At 42.0% G+C, this 10,203-nt stretch overlaps 1 long non-coding RNA gene across 2 annotated transcripts in view; it reads left to right on the top strand.

Annotated features, from left to right (window-relative positions):
• LOC104853080 overlaps nt 1–10,203 on the top strand; it is a 113,817-nt gene that overhangs the window by 41,066 nt on the left and 62,548 nt on the right. The gene's annotated exons all lie outside the window — the stretch shown is intronic.

Raw genomic sequence — 10,203 nt, 5'->3', positions numbered from 1 at the left:
CCACTCGGCTTCGGAAAGCTTCTCGGAGGGGCACAGCTTCTCTGCGGAGGTCTCGCACAGCCTCGAGTCTCCGGCGACGCCCGGGTGGGATGGAGGGAGCCTCCCCACCTCCTCTCCGCGATCGCCGGGCCAGAGGGATGAGTGGGAGCGCGGGAGGGCTCGCGAGCAGAGGACAACTCCGAGGAGCACGCCTCCGCCGGTCGCGTCCTCCTCCCACAGCTCCCAGGCCGTCTACTTCTTTCTGGGACTGCCAGAGCGTCCCAACCTACCAGTCCTCCAGGGAGGAAGACAAGAGGAGCACAAAAATGCCGCCCCCTTCCAGGCCCTGGAGGGCAGGAGTCTTTTTAACTGTTTCCTTCCTGAAATGAAGTTGGGGTGGGCCGAGTGGGGCGAGGGGAGAAGTTCACAGACCAGACTGGAGAAACTCGTCCCCTCGGTCACTCAGTGCGGGCAGGTCTGGGCTGTGCTGGAGCAGCGGAGGCAGCCAGCGCCCAAGGGTGGCTTCTCCTCTGCCTTTCCTTTGCTTGGCCTGGGCGCGCCCTCCCCAGCTCACGGGAAGTGAGGGAGCCCAAGGGGACAGTAGGTCTCCGGATCCAGTGAGAGTTGCTCGGGTGTTGTCTCCGGAAGCCAGGGCCCCAACACCTCTAGCCTGGGGCAAAGGAGGTAGCCCGGGAGAGTGCCTAGGAGGCCCTTAGGTGTGGCTCAGTGAATCCAGGCAGCCTGGACAAATTCAAACAAGGAGGATACAGACCCTGCAGAAAGTGGGGCTCGGCCGTCTTTATCTAGACTGGAACTGTATCCTTAATCCGCGTTGGTGGGTGGAAGAGGAGAAGGGAGCAAAAGGCCATTGTTTGTAAGGTGTGAGAAAAATGGCGGCGCTAGGGGGGCGAAAAGCCTGGCTTGCAGGGGAGTAATTTGGCAATGCAAGACCGAGACCTGGTCACATCACATCACAGACTGCTCTGGTTATCTCTTTCAGCTAATAAGTCATCTACCCTAAAGTAAAGTGGCTTAAAATATCAGCGGTCACTTTGCTGTAGGTCTGCAGTCTGGGCAGGTCTTGTCTGGGACAGAGCGTTTCTGTGCTGCGTAGTTAGGTGTATGGAGCCTGCACTTCCGAGACACTTCACAGGCTTAGTTTTTCTGTGTGCGTGGCTCTCCACAAAAGTAGTTTGGGCTTCACACAGTGTCCTTGGCTAAGTTCCAAAATGAATGTCCCAAGAGATAGGAAGTGGAGGTTGCCAGTTTCTTAGGGTCTGGACCCAGAAACGGTTACAAGGTCCTTCCAGGAGTGGAGCAGTCAGGAATCCCAGATTCAAGGTGAACTGTAGAGGCTCCACCTGTCAAAGATTTAGGGAGCATTTTGTAAAACCATTAAAGAGGGCCACAGACTATCACTACTGAAAGGGGGTTTCGTAGTCCTCTATCTCTGTTGGACTGGGAGTTTCCCCTCTATTCTACTTTTAGCTTCTCCTCTAAGGAGAGTTAACCAACTAGAATAACCTAAGTGACTCAGTTTACATTAAAAATGGGGAAACTCTGGGCACTTGGCTTGGCAAGCTGACTATTTTCCAGGAAGAAAGTTACCTTCCACCTTCTCCCAGAAGGGGCAGTTCACAACTTGGTATGTAAAACCTGAGGGAATTCAGCCCTTACCCCATGACAAGGAGGAATTACACAATTACACAACGTGCACAACTGTTTACGTCAGTTCCTCTGGTCTTTGTTAGGGTATATCCAACAGTTCCTATGTTTTGAGACAGCTGATCCCACTGTCGTGTGGGATGAGTTCTTACAAATTCTTCCTTCACACCCACGGGATGGTTATCATAAGCAAAAACCCAAACCAAAATCAAAATAGCAGGTGTTGACAAGAATGTTGAGAGATTGGAATACTTGGTTTCTGCTTGTAGGAATGTAAAATAGTGCAGCAGCTGTTAAAAACAGTATGGGAGTCTTCAAAACAGTATCATTATTATTTATGTGGTCTTGGGGATTGAATCCAGGGCCTTCAAGCTGAGCTCCATCCCCTTTTAATTTTGTATTTTGAAGTTGGAGACAAGAGCTCACTAAGTCACTAAAATTGTCCAACTGGGCTCAAACATGTGAACTTCCTTGCTCAGCTTCCCAGAGTGCTGGGATTACAGACTTGCACCACCACATCTGGCTAATCCTTAAAATAGTAAATAGGAAACTTCTATGTAATCTATTAAATTTACTTCTGGGTGTACATTTAAAGTAATTGAAACAGGGACTTGGACAATATCTGTACATCCACGTTAATAGCAGCATTAGTCAGAATAGCCAAAAGATGAGAACACCACAAATGTCCCCCGATGAATAAATAAACAAAATGGGACATATACATCCAATAGCATGTTGGTCAGCCTTAACAAAGAATGAAATCCCGTTGCATGAGTGAAAGTCTACAGCATGGATGAACTTTGAAGACGATATGCTAAGTGAAAGAAGCCAGACAATATAATATATTATATTGTCAAAGGACAAAGCCACGATAGTTTAAAGACCTTAATTGGCTTTATTTACGATTCTAGAATCAGGCTGCACTTCATTTCACAAAAGAGAATACATTTTTCATTTTTTGTACACCTGGTTTTGCACCCAAGGCCCTTACACTGTAAGTCCCCAACCCTTTTTATTTTTATTTTGAGACAGAGTCTCACTACGTTGCTAAATTGCTCAAGCTGAGCTCAAACTTGCAGTCCTCCTGCCTCAGTCTCCCAGAGTGCTGGGATAATAGGCATGGGCCACCACGACTAGCTAGAATGTGTTGTGGTGGGCTGCAGAAGAGGTTGGGCTTGTAGACACAGAAAGGCTGAAGGGAGCAGAAACAAAAGAGCAGAAAATGGTTTGCTCTCTGTTCAGTTACTTTCCTTGTCAGGTGGGACAGGGAGACAGAATAGTTGACAAATAACTGGTTATTGTGAGTTTATTTCAGGGTTAACTGTGTGTGTGTGTGTGTGTGTGTGTGTGTGTGTGTGTTTGTGTAATGTGTAAGATGAGGGTATCTCTTTATTGTGCCAGTTACACTGTCTGCTTGGGAACTTTGGCTGATAGCTTTCTACTCTTGATTTCTTGGAAGGTAAGACAAACAACTTAGTTTCAACTCGATGGCATGGGACTGTAGTGTGTGCGACTCCATTTTGAGTTTTAGCTTGGTTCGTTCAAGAGCTTAGTCTGAAAAATAGCTTCCTATAATTTTTATTTAACAGTATGATTGCATTTATGTGAGGGATTTAAAACAATTAAATTCTTAATAAGAGAAGGTAGAATAGCGACTAAAAGGAGCCTGGAGCATGAGGACTTGTTTATGTGTTGGAGTTTTAGGTTAGGATGATGAAAACATTCTGGAGGCGAATGGTGGTAAAGGTTACATGACAGTGTGAATGTCCATAATGACAGTGAAGTGTGCACGTAAAATGGTTACAATGATGCATTTATATTCTGCATATTTACCATAATAAATTTTTTTTCCTGATGCGACATGAAACCTCCATCTCTCAGTTACCTGTGATCTCTCTTCTAAGTTCATACAATGAGTTTACTGCCTCTTCTGAGAATGCTCTTCAAATATAAATAAATGTGTTTATGGGAGTCACAAGTGTATACCTGCTTTTGAAAGAGACTGGAGTTGCCTCATTCTAGGCGAGAACAACATTAACATTCCTTCTTCTTGGTGATTTGTCTCATCTTCTGTGTTTTACTTTGGAGAAAATGACTTCAGGGAACCCAGACCAATTTTTGGCAAAGTTCACCTCTCCTTTGGGCAAGACCTAATCTATTTGTTCTACCTCTTTATGCCCCTGATTTATTCTTGTAAAGAGCACAGAAATAACACATTTCACTCAATTTTCAATTTGACTTCAAGTGGGTGTTTCTTTTCCTTGGAAGATGGATTGGGTGCAGATTTGCAGGTTTTCTGGGTTTTGGGAGACTTTTTCAATTGCATTTGACTTCTGGTTCAAGCAGCCCATTAATTGGAGCATTACTGTAATGGGATTCACGGTGATGTCTCTTAGCATCACATCCTATTGATTTCCCATGCGATAATTGCTGTAGATTAGGAAGTACCCAAGATAGCACTTAAAAACCAATTTCTCATGTTTCCGTTGGGCAAATGGTCTTCTAAATTTAAGCTTCCTGATTGAAATTTCCAAATCCATTTCACAACTACTAACTCCCAAGAACCTCAGTCTTGAAATGCAATGAAAGATTTGAATTTCACAGCATTTGCAGGGAATATCATGTGCAGTTTTGAACTTCCTGGGGGAAAGAAAACCTGAAGAATTCAAAGAAGAACCACAAAGAACAACTGCAAAGGTGGTTGTGAAGTGGTTCTGAAAAGCAAGAACTGTGAACATGTTTATCAGAGACATGGGACCTGAAATTGTCACTGAAGCTTTCACACCAGGAAGGATGGTGGCCAAGACTGTTGGCGGCAAATGCCCCTGGCCTGAAGAGGAAGAGACAAATTCTCTGAGTTGAGAGTCTTTTTTTCTCCTTCTGACACTAGGGATTGAACCCAGGGCCTAAGGACTAAACTGTAATCCTAGCACTTTTTAAACAAATCTCTGTTAAGTTTATTGGTACAATTTAGGTATACAGTACTGTTACATTCATCATTGGGATCTTGTACCTTAACAACACTTATCTTGGTTCTTATTTTCTCCTAGTCCCTAGCTCTCCCTTCACTCCCTCCACCTTTCCTGTTTACAAAGACATTGTTTCCATGTTTTTCCTTTTTACATATTTTTAATTTTCCCTTTTTACCTTTCCCCTACACCTTCCATTTCCTCTACTTTATTAGACCTTTTCTTCCTATTACACAATATCAATTATACATTTTGATCCTTATTTACCCTTTTAGTTTTTCACACCAGAGAAACTATTTGGCATTTATCCATGTGTGTACTATTTATTTCACTTAAGAGTATGGCCTCAATGTGCATCCATTTAGCTATAAATGTCTCTAGTTTCTTATTCTTTATGGCTGAGTAGTACTCCATAAAAAAGAAACCCACATCTTCTTCCAGCACTTTTAAAATTAAATTAAAACTTTTAAATTTTGAGACAGGGTCTCACTAAATTGCGAAAATATCCAGTCTGGCCTTCAACTCACAGGCCTCCTTCCCTAAGCCTTCCAGAGTGGATGGCAAGTATGTCCATCACCCCTGGCTAAAGGTGCATTTTAAATTAAAACTAACTGTAGCCAGTGTGTTTCCAAAAGGAAATATGCTTAACCCTTGAACAACTTGGGGGTTAGGGGCACTCGCCCCAATAGATAGTCTACATGTAACGTGCTTAGAAAAAAAGTATTAAGACTTTTATTAACAGGTGCTTGCACTTTGGTAGCTCTTTTTGAGTTATAGACTTTTATTATAATTTCAGATGAAGTTCTTGAACGTCTCAACTTGGCCAGATATGAAACAAATTTAAAGGTCGTTAAAGTGTATTGGGAGGGCTGGGGATTTAGCTCAGTGGCACTGTGCCTGCCTCACAAGCACAAGGTCCTGAGTTCGATCCCCAGTACCAAAAAGAAAAAAAAGGTGTATTGAGAAAAACCTGGTTTAAAAAATTGTCATTATACAAAAGGAATGTACCATGCTGCAGAGATAATGCAGATGATTCTAGTTGGCTGGTAAATGGGCAAAAAGTGTGCATTTAGTACACTCAGCTCCAACCTTTTGTTCATTTCCCGCGTGGAATTTCACATTCATTTCTTGAGCATGACCAGATGGTGGTAGAGAAGGTAAGCCGACATTTACTCAGCCCTGTTTTGCTCAGCTTCAGGGACAGATACAATCTCACTCCGCTGATGGATTGGCTGTTCTCCTGTCTTTACCACCTTGTATCTGCATCATTATGGGAGTTGTGGCTGTATGGATGGTGGCTGCTGAGCTTAGATTTCATCTCCTTGATTTTCCTTATTCTCCTTACTGCCACTCTTCCCGGGCTGCCTTCGTGATGAGGGCCCCTACAGAACCAGCCTGTAATTCCAGGACACATTCTGTCTCGCGGCTCTTCCTTGTGTTCCCAACCCTGGCTGTCAGCATCCTCCATCTCTTCTTCCTGCCTGTTAGATTGGAAGACTGTAGTGGATGCCAGGTGGACCCAAGAGAAGTAAGGTAGGAACAGCTGCTGGTGGTTGGGCTGGCTTACCGATCTCTCTCTCTCTCTCTCTCTCTCTCTCTCTCTCTCTCTCTCTCTCCCTCCCTCCCTCTCCCTACCTATAATATTTGTTGCCTCTGTACCCTTTTCTCCTTCAGCAACATCAGACTTCATAATTTCTTCATCTTCTACCCTGCTAATGTATTTCCTAGGATGGTTGTTTATGGGGACTGGGCTTACAAATACATCGTACTTGGTGTCATTTCTGTTGATGAAACCATATCCATTTCTCATTTTGAACCATTTTCTTGTTCTTCAAACCACCCTTGTGATGACCTTCTTGTTCTTGCTGGCACATGCCACCATCAGGAGACCACCTGGGTGACTGGTCCCTGTGCTGCAGTTTGTAGTGACAGGGCACAAAGGAAAACAGGTGGTGTGGGACTGCTCAGCATTGTGTGGGGTCCTTCTGTGCTCTTACTACCCACCGAGCTCTATAACAGCCTCTCACTCCCACCCTGTCATTGAACCAGGGTCTATGCTCTAAGTTACATCCTCAGCCCTTTTTTATTTTGAGACACAAGATCTTGCTGAGTTGCAGAGTTGCTCAGGCTGGTTTCAAACCTGTCATCCTCGTGCCTCTGCCTCCCAGAGTGCTGGCTTTATAGGCATGTGTTCCCATGCTCGACTCAGTATAACTTTTGACTTGCCAAAATGAAATGACAGTCTGCTGCTGACCGGAAGTCTTATCAATAATACAAATTTTGTTATTTAAACATATTTGATAATTTTTGTGTATTATGCATAGTGAAATATGCATGAGAATAAGAGATCACTTTTTACTACTATGCACTATTTCCTGGCGGGTGGTGGTGGTGCTCATCAGAGATAATCAGTATCACTGTGTTTCAAGGACAATCACCACACTTGAGCTCATTGCAACAGCAACAGGAGGTGACTTTGGAATTCATACAGTAGCACAACATGTGCTATATTTAGTTGTATGCCACATAGCACATCTTCAAATTTGTGCTTTTCCCTCCACTGCAAATGGCTCCATATGTGGCCTATATGTGTTTGCATTTTGATGCATTTTAACTTTTTGTAATTGTGTATCTTTACAGCAGCAAGTGATAGAATAGACTCTTATTTGAATATATTGTGTGAATTTATGACATGTTAACTCTTTGTTAAACATTTTCAGCATTTTTAGTCTACATGGCAGGGAAAAAAATGTATCCTGTAATGTACCTACTGAGTTCAAAATGGTTGTTTTCTCACGGTGATAATGTTGTACCTGGTGCTGGAAGTAGCAGGCTGTCGCATCAAAACATATTTGATGACGGATGTTTTGTAAATTGCTGGTGGCCCCATTGGATGGCTGAGCAATCAATCAAATTTTAGCATCACTAGTGATGAGGTAACCTGATAGTAAGTGTTCTTGGCTTCATCTGTCCAGAAATGTTTAAGTTGAAATAGTCAGATCATTAGCTGTAACTTCCAGTTTCCAGCAAAGAACAAGAATAGATGAATAAGCTAAAGATATATCAAGAGGAAGCAAATCCAGAAGGTGTGACCACCACTAGCCCTGTCTCATCAAGAAGTCAGTCAGTAGAAAGGAGATCTTTTTCTTCCAGATTAAAAGAGATTTAAAGGAACACAACAGGACAGAAATGGGACAATTACCCTGTCCTCGACTCGACCCTGGTTTGGATAAACCAATTGCAAAAGTTGTTGTTGTTGTTTTTTTAACTACTAAGAAGTTTAGATTTGGACTAGGTATTAGATGCTATTAAGTAATCACTGATTTTATTAAATGTGAAATACTGTTTTATTTTTAAATATATATGTTTACTGGTACATTTTAGATATAAAATACAGTTACCTTCATCATTGGGACCTTGTACCTTTACATGATGAATCTTGGTTCTTATTTTTTCCCCATTCCCCAGCCCTCCCTTCACTCCCTGCACCCTGGCCTATTTACAAAGACTTTGTTTCCATTTTTCTCTTATTTTTTATTTTCCCTTCTTACCTTTCCCCTACCCCTCCCATTTCCCCAACACCTTTAGACCTTTTCTTCCTATTATACAATATCAACTCTACATTTTGATTCTTATTTACACTTTAAGTCTATCACACAAGAGAAACTAGTCAACATTTACACATGTGTGTCTTATTAATTTAACTTAAGAGTATATGTCCTCAATGTGCATCCTCTTAGCTATAAATGTCTCTAGTTTCTTTTTCTTTATGGCTGAGTAGTTCTCTATTTTATGAAAAAAACCACATCTTCTTTCTCCAGTCTCCAGTTGATGGGCAATTGGGCTGTTTCCAAGTTTTAGCTATAAACATGGGTGAGCATGTATCACTGTGATATGATTCTTTTAATTCTTTTGGGAAGATACCCAGCAGAGAAATAGCTGGGTCAAATGGGACCTCCAAACCTAGTTGTTTAAGGTATCTCCATATTGATTTCCACAGTGATTACACCAGTCTGCACTCCCACCAGCATTGGAGAAGGGTTCCTTCCTCTCCCCATGAAATATTGATTTAGGTGTATAGAAGAATGGTCTTATTTAGGGGAAGATAAAATTCACTTTCACTTCCAATGCACAAACAAAAGCACGAGTATTAAAGAGTGAAAGGTATAACGAAATACCACGGAGGACAGACTCCTGATAGATATTCCCATTCCAAAAGGGAGAAATCAGGAGGATCTCAGCTCCTATTATGTGCTATGCTTCCAGAAAAGAGGAAGGTTATTTTGTAAATCTTTGTGTATCTATGTGCCTTATTTTAAATCTATTTCTCTAGTGAGCACTGACTAATACAGTAGCCAACATGTGGGAACTGTATTTCCAAGTTGAAATGAACATTAGAAATGATCTATATCCTTCTCTCCGTTTATTATAGGGGGACAGAATGTAAGTGGCATAAGTTCCTGTGGGGGTGATGGATGCCTAGTAGTATAGGTTTCCCATTTTCTGGTAAACAGTCTTAACAGCCTATTAATAAAACACTGTGGAAAGTCATTGTTATTATAGTGTCTCCAGGATTACAGTAAATCTCCCATGGTGTCACCTTTAATCAGCTACTGTGCTGAGTTACCAGTGATCCTCTTTTCCCATGCCACACATTGCTGCCCTTGTTGTCATCTTTTGTCCCACTCCCAGGGAACTTGGTTAATTCTACTGATATTCCGTGTGACACAAAAGAGTGGGAATTTTATTTTTCCTTCAGTTTGTAGGAAGATGTAGGACCTTCAAACTTTTGAATCTTTGAAATTCTATTCATACAATGGCAGTAAACCCTTACATAGCAATCAATTTTCAAATCTACAGTCTACATTCTTCACCTATGAAAACAAAACAGAACATGATGTCTGTGGTTTGCAGAAAGACTTTCTAATAAAGCTAATTGCTCCATTTTAATTAATAGAAGAGATAAGAGGCCTTGTCTAAAAATAGTGAGACTGGAATCCAACCAAAACATTTTACATTTAAAAAATTTTAAAAATTATGTTGACATTTAAAAAATTAAAGTAAAGGGAAAGGTCTTTAGGGAAACAAAACAAAAAAAAACAAACCCATCTCTTTGACATGTGTTGCCATTATAGATAATGTCTGTGGAGGTTGAGTTCATTACAACGTATCTGTAGTGAGGTTAGTCACTAATCTGAGTCTCACAGCACCTATTACATTTGTCCTTGTCATTGGGCTAGAGGAGGAATCGCAAACTTTCTCCTGAAGGGACAAATACTAAGTATTTTTGACTCTCAAGGTGTTATGGTTTGGATCACAGCGCCTCTCTCGCCAACCCCGTCCTATCTCACATGTTCAGACTGTGGTTCTGAAACATGATTGGAACACGGTGGCCCTAGGCTCACAGTGGATTAATCCACTGACGAGTTCACAGTTGAATGTGCTGATAGGAGGTGGGCCTGCTGGTGGAAGAGGTGAGTCCTTGAGTCATTGAGGATATGACCTGAAAGGGTGTGATCTTGTTTCTGGCTCCTTCCTCTCTGCTTCTTGGCTGCCATCGGTTGAGAAGTTTTTTTTTTTTTTTTTTTCT

This window comes from Fukomys damarensis, unplaced genomic scaffold (assembly GCF_012274545.1).
Source record: "Fukomys damarensis isolate Sample0158 unplaced genomic scaffold, DMR_v1.0_HiC HiC_scaffold_38, whole genome shotgun sequence".
Taxonomy (NCBI): domain Eukaryota; kingdom Metazoa; phylum Chordata; class Mammalia; order Rodentia; family Bathyergidae; genus Fukomys; species Fukomys damarensis.
The sequence above is the reverse complement of the archived record's forward strand: the minus strand, read 5'-3'. Positions and strand labels throughout refer to the sequence as shown.